This window comes from Pocillopora damicornis, chromosome 3, assembly GCF_964200805.1.
Source record: "Pocillopora damicornis chromosome 3, jaPocDami1.2, whole genome shotgun sequence".
NCBI lineage: Eukaryota > Metazoa > Cnidaria > Anthozoa > Scleractinia > Pocilloporidae > Pocillopora > Pocillopora damicornis.
In genome coordinates this window covers 15888042-15913041 of record NC_142672.1, presented here as the reverse complement: position 1 = coordinate 15913041, position 25000 = coordinate 15888042, and the positions used below count along the sequence as shown (strand labels likewise).

The 25000-nt window shown below is 38.9% G+C and overlaps 1 protein-coding gene and 1 non-coding gene across 2 annotated transcripts in view; one reads left to right on the top strand and one right to left on the bottom strand.

Annotated features, from left to right (window-relative positions):
* The window catches only part of LOC113682717 (uncharacterized), a 145868-nt gene that overhangs the window by 93308 nt on the left and 27560 nt on the right, over positions 1–25000 (bottom strand). The window lies entirely within an intron of this gene.
* The window catches only part of LOC113670182 (uncharacterized), a 44362-nt gene continuing 35424 nt past the window's right edge, over positions 16063–25000 (top strand). Inside the window, exons 1-9 of the transcript XR_016184729.1 lie at positions 16063–16217; positions 16440–17499; positions 19355–19427; positions 20217–20549; positions 21500–21588; positions 21822–21878; positions 22200–22272; positions 23933–24021; positions 24251–24307. This is a non-coding gene — a transcript (uncharacterized LOC113670182). The remainder of the gene's footprint in view (positions 16218–16439; positions 17500–19354; positions 19428–20216; positions 20550–21499; positions 21589–21821; positions 21879–22199; positions 22273–23932; positions 24022–24250; positions 24308–25000) is intronic.

The window sequence follows — 25000 nt, the reverse complement described above, 5'->3', positions numbered from 1 at the left end:
AAAATAATCCACCAATTAAAATGGTCCAACTGGTTAAAATGATTCAACCTGAACTAAAACTGATTTATCTGGTTAAAATGATACAACTGCTGAAATGGTCCAGCTGGCCGGTTAAAATGAGCCAACTGGTTAAAATGGTTCAACTGAATAACGTGATCTAACTGGTTAGAGTGGTCCAACTGGTTAAAATGATCCAACCGATTAAAGTGGTCCAATTGGTTAACATGATCCAACCAGTGCTAGTTGAAATGGTCCAAGTGCAAATGATCCACCTAGATAAAATTGTCCAACTCGTCAAAATAGCTCAACTGCTGAAATAGCTTAACTTGATATGATGAAACTGGTCTTCATAGATAAAATGGTCCAACTGGCAAAAATGGTTTAAGTTGATAAAGTGGTCCAACTGGTAGAAATTGTTTATCTAGCTAAAATGGTCCAACTAGCTAAGATGGCCTAAAATGGTCTAACCAGATCAAATGGTCCAAACACTTAAAATGGTCCAGGTAGATTAAATGGTCCCACCAGTGTAGATGGTTCAACCAATGAAAATGATCCAACCAGTGAAGACACTCCAACTGGCCATTGTTAAATGTTCCTACTAGTTTAGATGGTTCAGCCAGGAAAAGTGATTAAACCAATCAAAATTGATCCAACTGGTTAAAATGATCCAACTCGTCAAAATTTTTCTAGTTGTTATTTAAGTGACAAAAGTGACTGGATCTTATTAATAATATTTTTCAAGGGGCAAAAACCACAACCCTAAACCCAAAACCTAATCCTGACCCTAACCCAAACCCTAAACCCAATCCTAAGCTAAGGTGTTGGGTTTAAACTAGGGTTTAGGATAGGATTAGGGCAGGAGTCCATTACCTGGTTAGGGTTAGGGTTGTTAAGGGTAGCAGGATTTAGTGTTAGAATTAGGGTTACAGCTAGTGTAAGATTATGCTTAGGGTTATCAGGGTTTAGTGTTGGAAATAGAGTTAAGGCAAGGGTAAGGTTTAAAATATTTTAAAATAAAATAGGAATAAATGACAAAAATTAAACTAACAGGGGCCTGACCAGTGCAGTGATCTTCGATAAAGTGCTTAATTTGGACATAAACCAAAGCTTAGTATAGTTAAATATTATTATTTTTCCTTTAATATTCCTATTCCAGCTGATGTATATTTTGCTAAATTTTGTGTGGCTGTTTCCTTCACCGGTTGATCTTAGGTATCTTGTTGAGCAGAGTTTCAGCTTAACACTCTAGCTGCTAAGACTGTGAAGGTAAACAAAACTTATGAATAGCATCGCCACCATAATGCCCTTGTCATAGTACTACCAGTTAGAAAAATTCCCAAGATGAAATTCCTACTGTTTTGTACCTCTAGCTGGCAGGATATCAGGAGGCTTAGAAAATACTACTGGCTAGAAGTACAGCTTGCATATTTAGTCAACTTTGCCCAATTGTTTCAATGGTTTGCTTGACATTTTACTTTTTATGCACTCCAAATTAGTTTTACACTCCTTTGAATCACTTTTTTCAAGAATACATGCCCATTTTTATTTGGTCTTGTGCCTCTAGGTGGTAGGATCTGAAGGGGTTTTTAAAATACTACTGGCTAGAGGTACAGGTTGCAAATTTAATCCACTTTGCCCAATTGTGGATACAGTTTGCTTTGAACTTTACTTTTTGGCATTCCATTTAGTCTTACACTACATTAGAATCCCTTTTTTTATGAATATCTTCTTGTTTCTTGGTCTTGTACCTTTAGCTGGTAGGATCTTAGGTGGCTCAGAAAATATTACAGGCTAGAGGTACTTTGTGCATTTAAGGTGAATTTAGTTCATTTCTTTTACTTCTTGATTTATGGAAAAACATGTTAGTCTTATACTGTTGTGGAGTCATTCCATGAGTATATTTTCATGCTTTGCAGTCTCGTTCATCTGGCTAGTAGGATCTTGGATTACTCACAAAATACTACCAGCCAGAGGGGCAGCTTATGTTTGTGAAGTACGCTTGAAATCATTAACATTGTTATGTTTTAAATGAATTTCAAGTTAATAAATTTTAAACTAGTCTGATTTGTATTTTCATCAGTTGTGGATTTATTTCAATATAAATATAACCAGCTTTAGATAAATTTGACTTGAAAATTTATTTTAGACTTGAACATGTCAACCAAATTTACTGGTTTATCATGTAATACTCTGCCTAGGTATGAGTGGAATTTCTTAGAAAGGAACAGTCTATTTTCATGATATTTGTGTTTGATTAGAAGTATTGTTGACAAGGCCAACCATTGTCTGAAATACTATAATCGAGTTATCGTTAGGTAGTCATAGGATAACATGATTCTAATTCACCAAATCAACATTTTTCCTAAATGTATTTTCAATGATAATTAACAGCATGTATGACTGTATGAAAACCTTAAGGCAAGTTATTCCTGAAAATATAAATGGTCATCTAATATATATATACAGAATTTATACAATTATATAACTGAAATGAGATTAACCTGTGCCTGTGTTATTTGTTGTATTTTTTAATAACAATTGCTATTACTAAAAAGAAATCAAACCTTTCTTATTTGAACACCAACCATAAACCCTTTGCTTATTGCCTAATAATACCTGCTTTAGTTTCAGCTGATTCCCCATAAAGAGTCATTTGACACTTAAATCTTGTGTGCTGTACCATCAACTAAGCAGTGGTAGGTATATGACCAAGGAACAGGAAGATATTCTTGAAAAAAATGATTCCAGTGTAGTACAAGACTAAAATGGAATGCCAAAAAGTAAAATGCAAAGCAAACTATGATAAAATTGGGTAAAGTCAATTAAATATGCAAGCTGTACTTCAAGTATATTCTAAGCCTCCTAGGATCCTTCTAGCTAAGGGGTTATAGATTAAATTTATAGGAGAGAACAAAATGTGATTCCAAGGAGTGTAAGATTAGTTTGGAGTGCATAAAAGTAAAATGAGAAAGTCACAGTAAAAATTGGGCAAATTTGACAAAACATATGCAAGCTGTACCTCTACCTAGTAGTCTTTTCTAGCCTCCTGAGATCCTACCAGCTAGAGGAAAAATAACAAATAAAAGAAAAAAATTCAAATGTATTCTTCAAAAAAAAATTATTCCACAGAGAGTGTAACTACAACTTGGAGTGTAGAAAACTAAAATGAGGAGCAAACCATAATAAAAATTGGGAAAAGTCCAGTAAGTATGCAAGCTGTACCTCAAGCCAGTAATATTTTCTAAGCCTCTTAAAATCCTACCAGCTGGAGGTACAAGACCAAATAAAAAAGATAAATGTAAATGTACTCCTGTAAAAAGTGGTTCCAAGGAGTGTAAAACTACAACTTGAAGTGTAGAAAAGTCAGCTGTGTAGCATACCATAACAAAAATTGGGCAAAGTCGATTAAATATGCAACCTTTACCTCTAGCCGGTAGTATTTTATAAGCCCCTTGAGTTCCTACCAGCCAGAGATTCAAGACCAAATAAAAATGAATCAGTGTATACATATTCTCGAAAAAAAATGATTCAAAGGAGTGTACGGCTAATTTCGAGCGCAGAAAGAGTAAAATGCGATGCAAACCGTTGTAACAATTGGGCAAAGTTGACTAACTTCTAGCCGGTAGTATTTTCTAAGCCTCCTGATATCCTGCCAGCTAGAGGTACAAAACAATAGAAATTTCATCTTAGGGATCTTTCTAACCGGTAGCACTATGACAAGGGCATTATGGTGGCGATACTATTCATAAGTTTTGTTTACCTTCGCAAGCATAAGTCTTAGCGGTTAGAGTGTTGAGCTGAAACTCTGCTCAACAAGATACTTAAGATCGACGGGTGAAGGAAACAGCCACACAAAATTTAGCGAAATTTCCTTGATTTAAACTCAACAATGTATTCTTCACGTGTAAAGCATGTTGTGATGTTCATGTCTGGTTCGATCCCGTCGCTCGACCGTTACTAAATCGTATAATGGTGTTCCTGGAATAGTTCCTATAGTGTTATAGCCGACGATTTCCACCATTCACCTGACTCGGAAACTCGTTACTAGTACTCCTCCGCCTCACATCAAGCATTGCATCACCCCGTATCATGTTCGACCACGCTGTAAGTGATGATAAGCTGGAGGAAATGAGCAACACATGTTTTATAAAAACATGTTTAAAAAAACTACGTTTAATGAAGATTGTTTAAATTGGTGTGAACAGGGCATTAGTTCCCATCTCTCCGCAGTTTGACAGAAGCAGGTAACAGATTTTTTTTACATTAACGCAAGCTCGACCGAACGTACTTTGAATCTTTCTACTGACCTCTTTACGGGTCAATACAGTTGATTCTATTCGATTTAACTATGAGGCGTATAAGTGAGATAATGCTGCATCAAAATCCAACTGTGAGTACATGTTTTGGATTTTCTCCCCAAAAAACCCCTATAAGAACAAGAAACGGTTCTGAATAATTATGGTGTGTGGAATATTAATCAGTGAGTTATCTTCATAGATGATTCTTTCTTTGATTTTCAAAATTTCGCGATCGGTGTGGTTGCCTTCTCTCAACCTGTTTAGGATTTCAGCAAAAACTTTGCTTTCTTTCTGTCTCATAATTTCATTGAGCTCAAACATTTTGAAATGCTCTTGCCATAGATTTGGAGCAAGAACGCTGTATTGTGAGTCGTCTAAACATTTGAATATATACACGTCCATAACAGGCTGAAGTTGAAATAAAACTCCAATGGCAATTACACTGACACCTCCAAAGTCATTTTTTTGCCTTTAATATCCCTAAGCCTTTTGTCGATTTGTACATTGAACATGATACTTCCTACCATTGATATCTCATATCAGTTCTATACCTCCCAGCTGACACCTGAGTATTCAGTCTACCAGAATCAAGTGGTTTATACTCTTTTAGAGACTGAGATGCTTGTGTTGCTAGAGCACTATGTATTGTGTTGCCTTTTATATTATAGACTGCTTTACCTGTAGGAGTGACAACTTGTAGGAGTGACAATGACTTCCGTACCTGGTCCAATCGGAGGTAAAGGCTTTGCTTTGTACCTGTAGTTGAACACTGTTTGTGATTCAACTTGCTCATGCTCTCTCTTTCATGTAGGTTTTCTAGATCAGGCCACTGCAGGTTAAGCTGGGTATGGAACACTGGAACACTGTTCCTTATCTGCCCTCCCATCAACAACCAGGCAGGAGAGAACTTGCATGCTAGTGGTGTTGATCTGTAGGCCAGGAATCCTTTTGCAGGGTCTTTTTCTTTCGAGAGTAGATTCTTCACAGTTTTAACTCCATGTTCAACCTTTCTGTTTGACTGGGGAAATCTTGAACTACTGGTAGTATGCTTGAATCCCCACTCTTTTTCAAAGTTTGAATCCCCACTCTTTTTCAAAGTATGAGAATTATGCATTGTCAAATCGAGGACTATTGTTAGATTGCACTTGTTTGGGGATGCCATATCTGGCAAATATTGACTTAAGTGCCCTTATGACCCCACTTGACTTTGTCGTCTTCTTCATGGCTGCTACTTCTATGTACCTTGAGAAGTAGTCTTTTACAATCAGGTAGTTGATGCCTTTCAGCTCAAAGAGGTCTGTGGCTACAACTTGCCAGGGGCAGTCTGGTAGAGGTGTTGCTATAAGCAGTTCAGGTTTGTTTTCCTTATGCAAAGCGCAAACCCCACATTGTTGAACCAGATCCTGAATTTCTCTACTAAGTCCTAGCCATCAAACAGAGCTTTTGGCAGGCATTTGGTAATTCCCTGATGTCCCTCATGGATGTTATCCAAGATCTCAATACGCATGGAGGATGGGATAAGGATCCTGGATTCTTTGAGTAGAATGTCCTGCACCGCAGAAAGTTCACCTCTGCTTGACCAATACAGTTTTATGGCATGGTATAGCTAATGTTTGTTGGGCCATCCCTGAAGACAATAGATTTTGATCTGTCTGCAGACAGGATCCTCTTCTTGTGCTTCCTTTTATGCAATAGTCTCTTGTCTGAGGCAGACAGCGATGAGAACACACTTTTTATGTATGCATACATTTCATCGTCATCATTATATACTGAGCTGTTTAGTTTTTGGTTTGAAGTCTTGAAAGTGCATCAGCTATGTAAATCTTCTTTCCAGGAACATGCTTGATCTCTTAAAAGTGGAGTCTCATCAGTTGCATTTTGAGTCACTGGATCCTTGGTGGGAGTTGAGCCAGTGTGTGCATATTCAGTAATGTTAGGAGGGGTTTATGGTCCGTTTCCAGAGATATTGACTTTCCCACAATGTACACATGCCCATGTGAGCACTAAGGCCTCCTCTCGTATCTGGTCGCAGTGAGAGTCATTGCTCTCAACATGAAGGAAACTGGTTGCCACTGTTAAATTTGCCCCTTCTGTCATGATGGGATAGAATTGCACAAAGAACACATGAGTCAGATACTTTAATCCCAAGGGGAGAAAATGATTCGGGAATGTTTATTATTACTTAATCAATTCAACAGTCCACTGTTGACTATTTGTGTGAGGTCACATTCTGTAACAGCCAGGAGTTGTCTGGTTGGAGCTGAAGAACTACTCCACCTAGGCTATAGGATGAGGCATCAGCTGCTTTCTTGGTCTCCATGTTAGGATCATATAGCACCAGTACTGGAACTTGTGTGAGGTCAGCTTTGATCTGCTCAAATGCTTCCTGTTGCTCAGTTCCTCATGCCCACTGATTCCTTTGCAACAGAGTTCCTTGATGCTCTTTGTCTTGTCAGCAAGCTGCTCAGAAAACTTGGTTTATCATGCCCGAAAATGTTCTCACTTGTTGCACACTCTGGAGTAGTGGGAGATCTGTGATTGCTTGCAGCTTGTCAGGATTCACTCAACTTTGTCTGTGCTGCACTAGCACTTGTCGAGGTTGAGTGTCACGCCGGCTTCAACCAGACTCTTAAGTATGGCTTCTAGTCTTCCTCTTAGTTCTTTTCGGTGAACTAAAATGTCGTCTATGTTGCACTCTACACTCTCTTATCCCTGGAGAATCTGATTTATGTTCTTCTGGAATTTCTCAGAACCAGAACTGATACAAAAGGGTAGAACATTGAAGGAGAATTGGCACCATGATTGTGATGAATGTGGTCAGCAGTCTTGATTCTCATGCAAGGTTTATATGCCAAAATCCTGAGTTTGATCCAGTTTTGAGAAGACTTTGGAACCTGCTAATCTTCCCAGAGTTGTTTCTACTGCTGGAAGCTGGTGGTTCTCTCTTTTGACATATTCATTCAGCTTGCTGAGGTCCATGCAGACCCTGACTTTGCCATTGCTTTTTGGGGCACCACGGGAGCACACCAATCTGTGGGCTTGTCAACTTTGGATATGACACCCGATTCCAACATTCTATCCAATTCTCCTTTTTTCCTCTGATACAATGGTAAAGGGACTTTCCTTGGAACTGTAACTTGAAAGGGTTTAGCGCCTTTTTAAGTGTGATTTGGTAACTGTCCTTCATGACACCCAGTCTGTGGAATAACTTAGGGTACTTGTCTGCTACTTTACTCTTGTAGTAATCACCACTAAAGCTGTCAAGTCTGCTTACGAGTTTAAGATTTTCAGCTGGCTCCTTGCCCAGTAGAGGACGCTCTAAATCTTTTATCACATACACTTGTTCCTTAGCAATTGTATCCTTCACTTGCAGCTCTGCAATGAAAGTCCCTAGGTAGTTTAGTTTCTGTTTACATGGACCCATAAGTAGCCTGGTTGCCATGTTTAGTACAGGAGTTGATCTCAAGCCAATTCTGTTGATAGTCCATTCATCACGACTTTTGCTTTCCATGAACATTGTGCATGTCCTTGAACAGTAGCCACCTTAGTTAGTTCACCCGGGAAGAATGCTTCGTCTTATGTGTCTGAGAAATTCACTTCATTCACTCTCTTGTCAGATTGAGATTTGCAAGCCATTGCCCAATATCCTACTTTGGAGTTCTTGATACATTTAGATTCTCTGGCTGAACATTGTCTCATTGGGTGTGGTGGACCCAGGCAGCTTCAACATTGTGCTTCAGGAGTCTTCATTGTCCTGTTTCTAGGCCTATGGTACTTCTTTGGATCTTTTGGTTTAATTTTAGCATCGTCTTTTTCCTCTAGATAAGTGGTCTATATTAGCAGGTGGTTGTTCAGACTTGTTTCTCTGTTAGAAAGTTTGTTGTTTCTTCACTGTCTCAGCATGCCTGGCTATAGTAACTGCCTTCTCTAAAGTCAGCTTGGTGTCCAGTTGCAGCTGTTCAGAAAGCTTTTTGTCTTTGAAACCTAAAATGATTCTGTATTGGATGAGATCATCTCTTAATGTTCCAAATTCACAGTATTCAGCTAGACATTATAAATCTGTTGTGATGTTATCCACAGACTAACTATCCTCTGGACTTCTCAAGTTAAATTTGGCTCTTTCAAATAATTATTATATTTCTCTTAACAACAAAATGAGCTTCAAACTTGCCTTTCATAACATCATACTGCTTTGCTTCCCTGGCAGTTATTCTAAATTAGACAACAATGTCATCAGCTTCGTCTCCCATTGAGTACATTAAAGAGTTCCCTTGGAGCTCGCCTTCCTTTTGGTTGAGGCCAGCCACCTTTCAAAATTGTTTGAAACATCTAAATTAGCAGGGCCGCTCATCAGGTTTAAAACTGAATAATAAAACCTTATTGGAAAGATCCCACGGCTGCCACCATGTTGTGTTGTTTGTGAGTCAAACTACTACATGTGTTCTGCAAAGAACACCATCTTTTATTCCATTCCAGAATCCTTTGAACATGTAAACAAACATAGTAATAGGGTTATAATATTTCAATGCTGTCTGATACAAGGCTTTAGTAAGGTGTGATTTACCAACACCAGCTCTTCCACTTAGAAATCAGTGAAATGGACGATTAGATGTTTTTATGAGATGTAAGATATGGTAGAAGAACTGCTTTTGTTCTTGATTTAGTATCTGGACCATGTGTTGGTATTCATCATCTGATACTTCATTTAATATTAGTTCCTCACTATTAGCAGTATGCAGTAGATAGAAGGCATGTTTCTTCTGAGATATAAATATAATGTCAGGTGTTCTAGTTTGGCAGGATGTTTGGTATCTCTATCCAATAACCCAGTGGCATATATTTTCTCACAATTATCTTCCATTCTTTGATATCACTCAAACATTTTAAAATCTTCAGGAGGTGACATATTGACAAACACCACCTGATAAGATGATTTCCTCATTGGCAATTGTAATACAATATATACCACTTCTTGTGCACTAGTCTCAACATTGTTTAGAAATTTATTTTCTATATCTCTGACTTGTTGCTTAACCCTTTAATCCCTGAGAGTGACAAGCATCTGATTTCTCCTTACAATATCACCTATGAATCAAACACCATGGTCGCAGTATTAGGGTAATGATCACCAAAGAAGTGTTTGATTGTTACAAAAATTATTTTCAAAACCTTAACAAATGTATAGAGAACAGTATGGAGAGTAGTCAAACTCATGATGAGGTGTGAAGGGTTAATAATTGCATTTCCTTTTCTGGCTTCATCACAAGCAGCTTGCAAAATCTTAGTAATACCTTTTTGAGCTTTTGAGATGCAAGAGACAAAATCCATGACACTTGCATAAACATCAAGAACAAATTGAAGGTCCATATTGGCTCTCCATGCACTAAGGCATGAACAATTATAACTGTTGATGCCTTAATTCACTGAGTTGCATTCCAAAAATATAGTGGGAGAATTTAAGCTAAATTTAATAGCTACAAGGTATGTTTCTTCTGACACATTTAAATTGAGAAGCAGTTGTTCAAATGTGATGTCTTCTCCTTCCTTTATATCATTCAATTGCTTTTTCATACTTTTCCAAGTTTCTTTGTGCTGTTTTACTTGAGTATGTTTCTTTCTTCTACATCTGTTAGATACAGAACTGATGCCTTCATAGGTGGCTGAGGATAGTTAAATGTACATTAGATGTCTGATTTCTTTCTGTATGTATGAGAATGTCTACGTATTTGTCTGTTGATAAGTTTTAGCTATTCATAATTATCAGTGGGTTTCTGGCAACCAATTACATTGGCAGTCCCTTGCAGGTGATGTTGACTGAGAAATGGTTAAGTGCTGCAGGAGTGTTAATGCACTTCAAGTCCATTGTGTGAGTGGCATAATCTACTGAAGGGTTACATTTATGACCATCAATTGTGGGTGTGTGCCTCCTGATGTGAGCAGCTTGGTATTTCTTGATACAATTCTGTTCAACAGGGGCAATGCTAGAATGGACGATTGATTGCTACTTCTTTCTGTCCATGGCATCTTCTCCTGAGTTTGGGTGTTGATATCCACATTCTTCATTTCTTTGTCCAATACATCTTTGAAGCACAGTTTTTGTCCACTGTGTTTTCTCCTTCCAAGGCTGAAGTCTCCTTAAAACATAAATTGTTATGTCATTTGACTAGCATGCATTAAATAATTTAAGGAGTTCTTTTCTTAGCCGTAGTCTTCCATGTTTCCACAACTCTGCAGGAATGCTATCTTGACTGTGGCCTTGCCTCCTTTGGTGGTTTTTAGTGCCTTCACCAATTCATTGTCTGTGATGGGATCTGATAGTTCCTCCCTGCTCTCTCTTTGTTGTATCTTATGGCAAGCACTGGGATCTGCCACCCCTTGTTGATTTAGGAGATTACAAAAGTGTTCTTTCCACCTGGCCTTAGTATCCTCTAGATTTGTGTAGAGTTGACACCCATCAGCACTCAGCACAGGACCAACTGCACTTGTCTTTGGCCCATAAATGGCTTTAAGCCCATTGTAAAGTCTGTGAAGGTCATGCTTTTCAGCCATATCTTGGAGTTCCTTTGCTTTGTTGTTCCACCTTTTGTCTTTTATGGCTCTGATTTCTCTCTGCACTTTAGCTTTGACTTTTCCTAAGGCTGCCATGGTGTTGCCAGTGTTCTCTTTCAAGAGGTTGCAGAATATTCTTTGCTTCTCTTCCAACAAGTTATGGATTTCCTGAGAGTTGTCTTAAAACCAGTGTGGTGTTGTCCTTGTTGGGTGTTCAAGTACTTCCATTGATGTAGTGTAGACTGTTTCTTTCAGCATTTTCCAGCTATGTTTTACATCAACTGCAGTGTCCATATTCTTGGCCCCTTTTGCTTGTAGGGCTTCTGTGATTGTTGTGGCCAAACCCTGGAGTAGGTCAATTTCTTTTAGTCTTCTCACATTGATTTTCTTGGTAAGAGAAATTGGCGGTCATTTCCTTTTTGGTAATACCAGTATAAGTCTCACATGTAAGCATACCATATAGTGGTCTGTGAAGGATTCAGGACCTCTTATAGCCTTCGTTGAAAGAATCTTGCTCTCAGACTTGTTGTGGGTCAGAATGTGATCCAGCAGGTGGGGGTGGTAGAAGTAAGTATTGGTAATACACGGGACCTTTGGGTGCAGAAATTCAGTAGGAGATCACCATTTGAGTTCTTGTTGCCTTTAGCAAATTTGCCTAAGACATCTTCATATGTGACATGGTCCTTGCCAACTCCAGTGTTGAAGTCTCCAAGGATTAGGAGCTTGTCTCCCTTGGGAACCTTGTCAACAGCATCTGTCAGGCTTTTGTAAAAAGCTTCTTTTTCTTCATCAGTCATGTCATGGTGGGTGCATACACATTAATCAGGGACAGGTAGCGTTGGCTGATAGTCTGCACTCTCATGGTCATGATCTGACACTCCTGTTGCTAATGTTATAAAATATGAGTTATTCTAATGGTATTCTTATTTTTAACAAATACCACTAGGCTTTAGTTAGCGGTATTATGGGACCACCTGGTCAAAAAGTGATAAGAGTGATAAAGGTGATACTGGTGCACAAGGTTTTTAGGAGATACTGAGATATTGGTTTTTGAGGTCCAAAAGGTGGTGAAGGTGATACAGGGCTACAAGGGCCATCTGGTAGTAGTGGTTCCTTCCTTCATATCATTCAATTGCTTTTTCATACTTTTCAAGGTTTCTTTGTGCTGTTTCAGTCGAGTATGTTCCTCTTCTTCTACATCTGTTAGATACAGAATTGATGCCTTCATAGGTGGCTGAGGATAGTTAAATGTACATTCTGTCTTTGATTTCTTTCTGCGTGTATGAGAATGTCTATGTACTTTTCTGTTGACAAGTTTTAGCTACTCATAATTATCAGTGGGTTTCTGGCAACTAATTACTTTATTGATGAATGCTATAGCTTTATCATCACTATCAATACCAAATCTTGGAGTATTTTCAAGCCTTATTAACATATCAATATGAGGTGGGTCTCTGCTGATCTTCAACTCTCTAAAACCAATCTGCAATTTTACCTAATAGTGCTGCATCGCTTAGGAGAAAGTTTCCAAGAAAGTGGTGAATTTGGTAGTCAAAGTGTCTGGCACATGTGACAGGATCACTTTTAATCGATCTACATTTTTCCACCCAATTGAGAATTTTTAATTTATCATCAAAGTATTCATTTTTGTCAATAAGTTTACCAAGTATTCTTAGCATATGAATCCACTGTTTCTTTTGTTGCTGAAGAGAAGGTAAAAAATAAGGAAGCTGTGCCAAGTTGTCTTATCATTGCAGAATGGTCCTTTATTGCTTTCTCAAAATCACGAGAACCTCTTAATGCCCTCTAGAATTTAAATCCTTCATCGTGATGTGTTAATGTTTCTATGGCACCTTGCTTTTTCAGTTGCCCTCCTTTGATTGATCTGTCATTTCTGTGGCACTTATGTAGAGCAACCTGTGATTTTCTTAACAGAATTTTCATTTGTAGTTCCTTAGTTGTAAAGAATATATTCCTTACACACATTGCAGCTCTACGTTTTGAAAGTCTTAACTCTGACTTACAGATTTCACTATAATGAACAGGAGTATTTCTACTGTCATTTTCAGGTCTTTTCTGACCCAGGAATATACCTGGATAAGCTAATTCTTCAGAGTTTTTATCTCTAAAAACACTTAGTGGTGTGTGACCTTCACCTGGGGCAACATTACGAACATACTGGCGTTTACTATCACCCAAAAAATCAGTGGCAGTTGACATAATATCAGTCGCAACAGTAGGTATTTCCGCATCATCTTCATTCCAATCATCTTCTTCACTAAGTGATTCCTTCCAACCCAGTACTGATAACCTGTACAATATCTTGATGCTCCTCATGATTGCATTCATTCAAAAAATAGAAGTATTAACTGTGAAATTACCTTTGAGTGTAAGTCCTTCATCTCTATTAAGACTACTGTTGTTTGAGGGCCTGTAAGCAGCCTGTAAAATTTTGTGTGGCCTCACATTTAAAGAAAGTGTTAAACCTTTATATTATAATCTTCTCTTCACGTTAACACTGATTGCCCCACTCTCATGTGGTAACCTTGGTAACACGCTCAGACGCAGGGTAGTCAGATGCGTACATACGATTTTTTGTGCGCGGGTCGAAAAAATGCGCGACACATTGGCCTTTGTGTTCGGTGTAGTACATCGTTGTGTAAAACAAAGAACTTTTAGATAAAGGGGTAAGTTTCTAAAGAAACTGTGGTGCTGCGTTAGTGGGAGAGTATAGCAGGTAATTTAGTGTTAACAACTGAGTTGAAAACGTAAATTAGCCATTGTAAAGGGTAAGAAAAGCTGACGTTTCGAGCGTTAGCCCGTCGTTAGAGCGATTGGAGGAATTGTGGGTTGTGTGTGGATTTATATGCAGAAAGTGGGGCTACGCCATTGGTGGGAATATGGTGACCAAGAAAACAGGAATAAATTAGTTGAATGAAAAGCGCTCGTTGATTCCGTGGGGATTAAGGGTGCCAATTTGGAAGATAAATTTTTGTTCTAGTATTTTACGCCTTTCCGAACTGCCTAGATGGAAGGATAGGCCGCAAACTGCAATATGCTGTTTAGAATGATTAGGAGGATTAAAGTGTCTAGCGACTGGTTTGGATGCGTCCTTGTCATTTCTTTCCACGTCGCGAAGGTGTTCTCGGAATCGGTCACTTAGTCGTCTTCTGTTTCGCCGATGTATAACTTATTGCAATAAGTGCAAGTTATGCAGCAAATAACTTTGGCGGAGGTACACGTAAAGTGATCAGTGATCTTAACGGATTTATTTTCTCTACGTTATGAATGAAAGAACAAGTTTTGCATCGTGAGCGAGCGCATTTGAAAGTTCCAGATTGGTCATTGGTTTGAAATGAACTCCTGACTAAAAAGTTGCCTATGTTTTTGTCACGTTTGAATAAAATAAGTGGGGGTTACGAAAAGATAGTGCCAATCTCTGGATCGTTTTGGAGTAATTTAAAATTTTTAAGAATGATGGATTTAACTGCGTGGTTGTGAGGGTGAAATGTAAGAGTAGATGGAATGCGGTCAGTGTTATCCTTCTTAGCCGTTTGTAGTGCTGCAAGTCGATCAGTTTTCTTGGGCACGGTGGTGGCCCGCTTGAACGACAGAGACAGGATAACCACGTTTATCGAAAAACTGGCACATTGCCTCTGATTTTTCGGAAAAATCAGAGTCGTTACTACATAAACGACGAAGTCTGAGAAACTGTGAAAAAGGTATGGAGTTCTTGACGTGTGATGGATGTGAAGATGAATACAACAAGTAACTATGTGAATCTATAGGTTTGTAGTAAACACTAGTGCAGAGGAGGTAGCGCCGATGCCATCGTCAATGTAACGGCCGTAGAGTTCAGGTTTTGGGCCGTGGTATTGACTAAAAAATTGATGTTCGATAAAACCTACAAAAAGATTGGCGTAGCTGGGTCCCATTTTAGTACCCATGGCCACGGCCACGCCATTAGTTTTTTTGTAGTAGTTACCACGAATGAAAAGCAATTGAGTGTGAGTACTAGTTCGGCCAGACGGAGTAGTGTTTCAGAGCTAGGTTCCTTAACAGTGCGATGATCGGAAAAATGTTTGAGGGCCCACAGGCCTTTGTCATTGGGAATGACAGTGAAATTTGTCGGCCCCTTTAATGACTATGTCTTTGCGGATTTTTTAGACTTTTTAGTGCAGGCCACTCTTCCAAAGAAAGATTGGAAAATTTGGTGTTACGATTGAATTTAAGTTTGTTGATATCGTTGCGACATTTTTTGATGAAAAAATCTAAAGATAAGAACTGGCCTTCTGGGGGAGTCCGTTTAGACTTTCGAATCTGAAGTGTTTCGAAAGTATCTTTGTTCGAGATGTTAGAATCATCCTCTTTGTCTTGAAAGAAGACTTTCAATTGAACGCAGCGAAGGAATTTTTCAACGTCTTGCTTAACTGAAAATTCGTCGGTGTTTTTGGATATGGGAACAAAATTTAAGCTCTTACTGAGAACCGATTTTTCTGAATCGGACAGTAGTAAATTTTCTGGAATGGTAATTTTCAGGCGATGAGTCGATAGTAATTTAAGGGCCGATAAGTTGGTCGAGTTTTTGGGCCTTAATTTGGTGTAAATGTTTAAAAAGTTTAGAATTGGCATCCTGAATTTGGGCACGAATGGATTGTACTAAAACAGCTGGACAGATTACGGAAAGAACTTTTAGGTTTGAAAAAGCGACGAGTCGACAACGGAAAATTTACATGATGAAAAAAGCTATCATGTTACACTCACACATGTCGCATCGCTTCGCGAATTTATCGAATAACGAGCAGTTGCTGTAGATTTGCTTGAGTTGAGTTGATGAATCAGATGGGAAGAAAAATGTCACTTATAAAAGAGGTGTGCTGGTTCGCAGCGATCCCTCTAAAGATTGATGAAACCCAGGAAACCTGCATTAAACCAGAAGTACTGCAAAGCAGTAGTATGTATGCGAACGAAAAGGCCCACCTTGGATTAGGATACTTTGCAGTGAGAAACAATCCATCCCATTGAAACGCCGAACAATGAGAACTTTTCAAAACAAAAAGAAACGGTCACAAAGGATTCCGGTTGAAGACGACCCTACAGAACTGGTTACTTTGAATGCATGAAACTGATTAAAAGTATCATTAAATCTATATGAATAAAAGTATAAGACATCCTTTAAAGATGGGTGCAATCTTTTACATTTCCACAGGGAGAAGCGACCTGACGTTTAAACTGGTTGTAACCTCACCGGTTTGAACCATTTTTTGGAATCGACACCGCGGTGGAAGAAGCCTACAAAAGCAAGCAAAAAAGGAGAGGGAGCTTGCGTTTGCTCTTTGGAACCCTCAGTGCCACTGCAGGAAAATTAAGGTCATTATCACGCTTACAAAAGTATATAAGTAACATGATGTACAATCACCAGTTCCACAATAAGAAAACTTTTAAGCCTGATACTCCTGATTACTATAATTCATACAGAGTCCACTTGTATCATTCTGTTTTCCGATTGCTATCTGCATTTAGCTAAATAAAGACCACTCAATCATTTGATTACCATGTACGAAGTTATCATTGTTAATTGCGTTTTTTAAGGACTTGGACAAGTACTGAAGTGGATTTGAAGATGTCATCATTCCGCGAGCAGGAATTAGGAGAGAACAGCCGCATTAGCTTCCAAGAATGGAGGACGATGAATTCAAACGTGTCGTTCACTTCCTTGAATACCCACCAAGGAATGGCAGTTGAAGTCATAGACGAAGTTGTAAGCAGTTTTATATCCAAAGGTACCACGATGCCGTCAGACCTTAATCGAGACTTAAGAGGGAACCTCTTTGTAAACGACGGAAGCAACGCGTGTGTTTTCCTTTGTTGTAAAATTGTAGACGATCTCTTGAAATGTTCGGAATTATGTGGGCCGGACCAGCATTCCATCATTGAAAGTGTTTCCAGCGAAACAATAAGGGAACTCCCCAGACACATCAATCTTTCACGAGTAATCAGTGAATTTGCCGCTGTTGACGATGCACTCACCGTGATGACCGAAAACAATGTCATATCTACTAGCTATAACATGACAGAACTATTGAAAAAGCAGTGCTCACAGTCACTTCAGGAGAAGAAGAATTATCTGAAGGAAGCTCTTGTATCTCTGAAGCAGGAATCTCACAGTATCGGGAAGGCGTTCGCCATTTACCTATGTCCACCATTGGCTATCCTTGTAGGAGTGATAGGTTCCTCGTTTATTATTGTGGATACTCATAAGGTACCGGAAGAGGTAGGTGGCACACACAGCGGTTTGTTGCTGAAATTCGATTGTGAAGCCAATGAAATAGACACTACTTTAGAGAGTGTGGTGGATTGGATATCTATGAGAATGGAAGCGTCGATTCCAAACTATTCCACACAACTGCATTCGTTAACTCTCCTTAAGAACTCTGATCTTTACACTGGCGCCAGCTTGGAATTCGAAAGAAATGAATCAGTACTTCCGTCTTCTGAAAGCACTTGCGAAATTTTCCGCAAAAATAAACCATATCAGGGCCTCGAAGAGGACCAGATAAAGATGAAACATGGTACTCATCACCCGTTCGTAACCGATGAGCAAAATTCAAAGAGTAGCCCAAAAGGGAAAGGAAATTTCGACGTTTCAAAGGTAAGTACTGAAACTGAACATAACGAATTAGTCGCACGTGCATCTGAACCGTTGGATTGCGCAAGGACAGGTAAATTAACTACACACTACCCGAAGATATTCCTGATGTGATCGAGGAGGACTTGATTGTTTGGAGGGAACACTTGACCAGATTTGGCTTAAGTGAATTCGAACATTTCCAGTTGCATGCAATTTTTAAGCGTTTGTCTTGGGCGAGATACGATAGTGATGCAACCGGCTGGTAGTGGCAAGAGTTTATGCTCCCAGTTGCCTTCTCTCATCGATCATAAGAAGTTCGTTGTCGTTTTAAGCCCTACCATACCGTTTATAAACTCATAAATTAAAGGGCTGAAGAGCCTTGGCATAGATGCGTTTTAGGTAGGAAAAGCAGCAGGGACCGAGGCACAGCTCAATCACGAGAGACTATTTTCCGCGGACGGCAAGAGCTTCTTGCCGTCTGTTGTTTTCATGACTCCATAGCAGTTCGTAGTACATAAAATGTTTGCTAAAAATTCCGGACCTTATTATGATTAACAAGTAGAGAAGCCTTGACTGTGCTCTGTTCTGCGCTAAAGCACGTAGGAAGCTGCTAGAGCACGAAAGAACTGTTGGGAGGAACACTAGACATAGTCGAGTGTTTATCCCCTCTTCTTGAGTGCAGTTTCACGTGAGAAAAGCCAGTTTCTCTTCTTCATAAAATCAGAGGGAAAATTAAAAGAAATCCTTAAAGAGGTAAAATATAACAACATTGTTAGCACTCGTGATCACAACTGTCAGTCTGATTGGTTTCCCTGAGACTCTCCTTTACCTCAAACCTAAGAGCATGAGAAGGTTTCGAATGAAAAGAGCCTCATAGAAGTCTAGTCGTTTTAATAGTATTTGTACAGTAGCGCAAATGATCTAATGAGCGAAATGCCCCCACATTAAACCGCAAATGATGAAACCGTTAGAGAAATCTGGAATGACATATATTTTTTCTGAGATTCTACAAACAGCTAATTCATTGCAAACGTTGCGCTGAATAATGAATAATCGACTAATAAAAATATGAGGAAGGAAGATTGAAAACAGAACGTAATAATAGATGGCGAGACAGGGGAGTAATTTTTAATAAATAATGAACAAGGGTTGAAAAAAAGCTAGAAGTGTCCCAGTTGAAATAAGCTCGTGGAGACTAAATAATTGGTTAATGATTGAGGGTCGAATGTTGAAGGTAAAACGTCGAGGATCGAGAGTGTAAAAACATTGTGCAAACCGTTTAGAAAAGTGTTGTATGATGTAATTTACTTTTGGCTTTCGAGCATGAAACAGGTCCAAATGACCTCTTCGAAAAGTACGTGTGAGGGAAATAGTTCAGGTTTTCCCCTTTGAAAAGAGGTAAATAAAATTGTGTCTGCGGAACAGCATCTTTAGCGTCCAAGTTTCTTCTGCAGGTATTCGAGTTTATCCTGTATCACATATCAAAAACTGCAGCTCAAATCCGAAAAAAATGGCAATAAAAAAGGCTTAGTCTTAAAGGCTGATACCGTTTATCTACATGCTCGGTTTTGAGAATGAACCCTCTTTCAACTGAAAAGATGCACACAAATTTAGTTCAGATAATGTATAACGCACAAAATTGGTCTGAAGGACAGTGAATTTTTTAAACGTTTGATCACGATAAGTGATCTAGTTTTGAGATGGAAAAAGCAGGTGGAATTGATTTGGTTTAAATATTGGAGTTAAGTTTTCTCTTCTGTCGATGGTTTTGGTCCTTTTTGCTTCGAAATTGTTTGCGAAAATCGATAAATGGTTTGAAAAGAAACCACAAAATGCTACAGTTTAAACTGATCAAGCTATATTCTTACTCTCTTAGGAGCTACAGTTACCCTTTGCCCAAGAACGTGAATTCACTCGCCTGAGGTTTCAAAAATATCATGGGACTGAAGGTAAGATGGAACCTTTTTTCATCCATAATGGCCACATTGGACAGTACAAAATTGGCTAATTTGCATTCTCGCTGGGGGTAAGTGAGAGAACTTGAGATGTCAAATAAAATACCCACGAAAATAATTTCCACACACATTTTGATAAATTGAGACACCGCTGACTCTGTCAATGCCTTGATATATACATTTTTCTAAATGAGATTTTGTAATCGTATCTCCTGTTTTAGGAGTTCAACTAAGTGAATTGCAACACAGTTTGCAGCATGACGGTTTGGTTCAATTTAACGTGAGCTAAATTTCATCAGACACGTCTGAGCGTGCGCATAAACCAAGGGTTGGACATTTTTTTATCATATTTTGTTCTCTGTTTGTTTTCTTCCCTCCTTCACTATTTTCCCCACTATCTTTCCACCTATTATCACGTTTGGCGCATGCTAATCCATTACCCAAGTTGATATTTGACGAATGTCCTGCATTTTGTTACGAGTGTAGCACTAAGAAATAAAATCTGAGTCCCAGACAAGGAATCGAGTCCTAGATCGGCTGACTTCACGATTTGATGCTCTGCCAGCAACGTATTAGGACGCTGTAAGGGTCAGATGTGAACCAATAGCAGCCACGTTTACCATCGAGTTCTTGCAGCACGGTGTTAAAGCCTATGAGTTGTAACTCTGACGGTGCGGAGCTTGTTTCACCGCGGAGCACTTAGCTTCTTTCTTAGTCCTACCCGCGTAATAATCTTCTTTTATTACTAAGAGTTTACTAAAATTCTAATTTCACCCACAACAGTAGGCGCGGCTGTCCAAGGAAGAAAGGCCGTCAGAATGGAAAGTTTTCAAAAACCAATCCCAGTTGAAAACGGAGAAAAACCTCAATCTGAAGCGATGGTTGATAGCCACAAGATGGATGAACGAGAGAATGCTCCGGCAGGAAGAAAGGGAGCCAACTGTACGAATGATGAGGCTTACGCTTGCTTTGATAACACGGGTGCCAACCGTGAACAAGCCTCTCTTGAGTTGCCGTCAAGGAAGCCCAAGGAAGACATACAAGTCGAAACACTCGAAAGCACCTCAGCAATTCTGAAAGGAGAGAAAAAAGCGGAGGATATTACGAAAGGAGGTTGTATGAACCCTTTGGCTTAACGTTACAAAATTCCAGAACATTTTACTGATAAATGTTTTATTTAATTTTTTCTTCCCTACTGTAGTAGCGTTCAGTTACAGAGGACAGGCTGAATTAGTTTTGTTAATTCGTCGCTCAGACATCATTTTGTGCGTTGTCTTAATATCGGTTCAATTTATTAGTTATCCTTGATTGATTGATACTGGTTTAGTACATGGTTTTACCAGGTCACGAGTCCTTGGACTTGTTTCTTCCATTGTCGACAGTAAAAACGGATGCCTCCATTTTGATCCTACAGGAACTAGCAGTAAAGAAACGGTGTATCCTCTTCCTTTTCTCTCTCCAAAGCGTTTTTGAGGCGGTCAACTCACAATTTCTATAACCTACAATTGATCAGCATCTTCGTAAGATGCTCCATACCTTTTTTTATTTCGAATCTTTTAGTTGTTACCTGCCAACCTGCAGTTATAGTTATTTCAATGGCTTATACTTTCTATGACTTTTGAATTAAGGAGCCGTAGCCTGTGACAGTTTTGTCCACCCTGAATGCGAAATCCCAATAACTCCCAAACAGAATCACATGAGAAAATTAAAGCTAGTTTCTCTTCTCCTAAACACACACACACACACCCCCTCCCCCCCCTTGCTTCCTCGTTGTTGTACTATTATTTTGTTTTAATACTTTGGACCTTTTTGTTTCTTTGTCAAAACTCGAAAGCGTTGTTCACTTAGAGTGATAACTTCTAAGAACGAAATAAGCGCTGGAGCAACCCAGTCCTGTATCTTCAAACAAGTGAAGGAGCTCACTGTTTGGATGGTAAATTTGAGCTCGCTATTTTTCTCTCATGAGTATGTTTCTTACGCATTTATTGCAAGTCCCATGTCGCACCTGTGCGAGCCACTTCTATGAATAAAGCTCAACGATTATGTAATCCCTTTTTTTTTTGCAGACGATCCTGAATATCAGAAAGTATTCGCAACCCTTGACGAGCTCAACCTTGGCCATTTAAAACCTGTTTTCAAAGGGAAACACCTTCGGGTAAGGTCACAGATATGAGAATACTTAGCAATTAGGTCATGGTTTATTTTCTGCCGAACAATTTTCGGATCTTCGACGGGTAGTTGGGCGAATAATTTGTGCTGACAAAACTCGTAGAGATGATAAGATGATTACTGCATGCTGATTGTTTTGGTTTGACTATTGTGCCGTCTCTTTTCTTCCGCAGCTGACAAGCTTTGAATTTATGTTTTCTTTTTTCCTTCTTTTTTAAGGATAAAACTTTAGCATTTATCAAATCAGAGGGAGAGTTAAAAGAAATCCTTAAAGAGGTAAAATACAACGGCATTTTTAGCAATCGCGATCACAACTATCATTCTGATCGGTATTCCTGAGACTCTCGTTGGCTCAAACTTAAAAACCATGAGAGGGTTTTGAGTAAAAACAGCCTCAAAGAAGTCAAACTTACCGCCCAGTGTGGAAAAAGCAGGTGGAAATGATTCGGTTTAAATATTGGAGTTAGGTTTGAGATTCTATCAATAGTTTTGGTCCTTTTTACCTCAAAATTGTACGCGGAATTCAATAAATGGTTTAACTCGAAACCACAATGCGCCACAGTTAAAACCGAACAAGCTGTATTCTTTCTCTCTAAGGAGCTACGATTACCGTTTGGTCAAATGTTGGAATTCAGTCGCCTGTGGTTTCAAAAATATTATGGGACTAAAGGTAAGATGGAACCTTTTTTCATCCATAATGGCCACATTGGACAGTACAAAATTGGCTAATTTGCATTCTCGCTGGGGGTAAGTGAGAGAACTTGAGATGTCAAATAAAATACCCACGAAAATAATTTCCACACACATTTTGATAAATTGAGACACCGCTGACTCTGTCAATGCCTTGATATATACATTTTTCTAAATGAGATTTTGTAATCGTATCTCCTGTTTTAGGAGTTCAATTAAGTGAATTGCAACACAGTTTGCAACATGACGGGTTGGTTCAATTTAACGTGAGCTAAATTTCATCAGACATGCCTGAGCGTGCGCATAAACCAAGGGTTGGACATTTTTTTATCATATTTTGTTCTCTGTTTGTTTTCTTCCCTCCTTCACTATTTTCCCCACTATCTTTCCACCCATTATCACGTTTGGCGCATGCTAATCCATTACCCAAGTTGATATTTGACGAATGTCCTACATACCACTAGGATCAGGAATGTCAAAAGCGGTGTGAGAGTGAAGAATGGAATAAGAAAAATGGTAAATTTTGAGCTTGGTCGTTGGATTAGGGAAGACTGTTTGTTTTGTCTCGATTGTAGTACAAAGAAATTAAATCTGAGTCCCAGACAAGGAATCGATTCCTAGATCGGCTGACTTCACGATTTGATACTCTGCCAGCAATGTATTTGCTTTAAAAATAGAAAAACGCCTTTAAAAAAGTAATGGGCTTCTGATTAAACATACCCATTGTTGTGGTTACCTCAAGGCCATGAAAATGTGGTCTTCAATGAGCGTTATCCAATTAATATCATGAAAATTCTATTTAGATATTGGCTAAAAAGTCCTTGGGCTTGTTTCTTCCATTGTCGACAGTAAAAACGGATGCCTCCATTTTGATCCTACAGGAACTAGCAGTAAAGAAACGGTGTATCCTCTTCCTTTTCTCTCTCCAAGGCGTTTTTGAGGCGGTCAACTCGCAATTTCTATAACCTACCATTGATCAGCATCTTCGTAAGATACTCCATACCTTTTTTTATTTCGAATCTTTTAGTTGTTACCTGCCAACCTACAGTTATAGTTGTCATCTAGCAAAACTGTTTCATCAAATATTTACCGCAATATGCTGTATGGTTGATGCACGTTATGAAAAGTAAGACCACTTAGCCAGTTTCTTTTCTTCTGGCCCACCACATTATCTCAATGGCTTATACTTTTTATGAGTTTATAATTCAGGAGCCGTAGCCTGTGACAGCTTTGTCCACCCTAAATGCGAAATCCCAGTGAGAATCAGAATCACATGAAAAAATTTAAGCTAGTTTCTCTTCTCCTAAACACACCACCCCCCCCCCCCCTTGCTTCCTCGTTGTTGTACTATTATTTTATTTTGATACTTTGGACCTTTTTTTGTTTCTTTGACAAAACTCGAAAACGTTGTTCACTTAGAGTGATAACTTCTACGAACAAAATAAGCGCTGGAGCAACCCAGTCCTGTATCTTCAAACAAGTGAAGGAGCTCACTATTTGGATGGTAAATTTGAGCTCGCTATTTTTCTCTCATGAGTATGTTTCTTACGCATTTATTGCGAGTCCCATGTCGCACCTGTGCGAGCCACTTCTATGAATAAAGCTCAACGATTTTGTAATACCATTTTTTTTTTTTGCAGACGATCCTGAATATCAGAAAGTATTCGCAACCTTTGACGAACTCAACCTTGGCCATTTAAGACCTGTTTTCAAAGGGAAACACCTTCGGGTAAGGTCGCAGATATGAGAATACTTGGCAATTAGGTCATGGTTTATTTTTACCGGACAATTTTTGGATCTTCGATGAGTAGTTGGGCGAATAATTGGTGCTGACAAAACTCGTAGAGATAAGATGATTACTGCATGCTGATTGTTTTGGTTTGACTATGGTGCCGTGTCTTTTCTTCCGCAGCTGACAAGCTTTGAATTTATGTTTTCTTTTTTCCTTCTTTTTTAAGGATAAAACTTTAGCATTTATCAAATCAGAGGGAGAGTTAAAAGAAATCCTTAAAGAGGTAAAATACAACGGCATTTTTAGCACTCGTGATCACAACTATCATTCTGATTGGTATTCCTGAGACTCTCGTCGGCTCAAACTTAAAAACCATGACAGGGTTCTAAAAAAAGCCTCAAAGAGGTCAAGTCGTTCGAAAAGCATTTGTACGGTAGCGCAAATGATTCGATGAGCGAAATCTGGAATGAAATGGATTTTTTTTTCTGATATTCTATAAACAGCTAATTCATTGCAAAGGTTGAGTTGAGTAATGAATAAGCGACTAATACAAATATGAGAAAGGAAGACTGAAAACAGAACGTAATAGCGGAGCTCGCAGAGCGTAGCCCCATAATTATACAAAGTAGTAGTAACCCATCAAGCCGAAAAAATTTGGATGTACGACCGTAGAACCGTAGGACCGACCGTACAAGGTGCTAATTTTAGCATGCGCGACCAAGTGTACTACGGGCACTATCTTATAATCAGTCCTCTACACGGACACGGAGAAGTTGCGAATGAAAATCCATTAATATTACTACGCACTTTATCCATAGTGGGGGCTTTAGTTTTGTTGAAGAGACGTGCGGGAAAAAAAATGCGAGGTCCGCTTTTAGGCTTGCCTAAATCTATATATTAATAGATGGTGAGACAGGGGAGTATTTTTTAGCCAATAATAAACAAGCGTTGAAGTAGAGCTAGAAGTGTCCCAGTT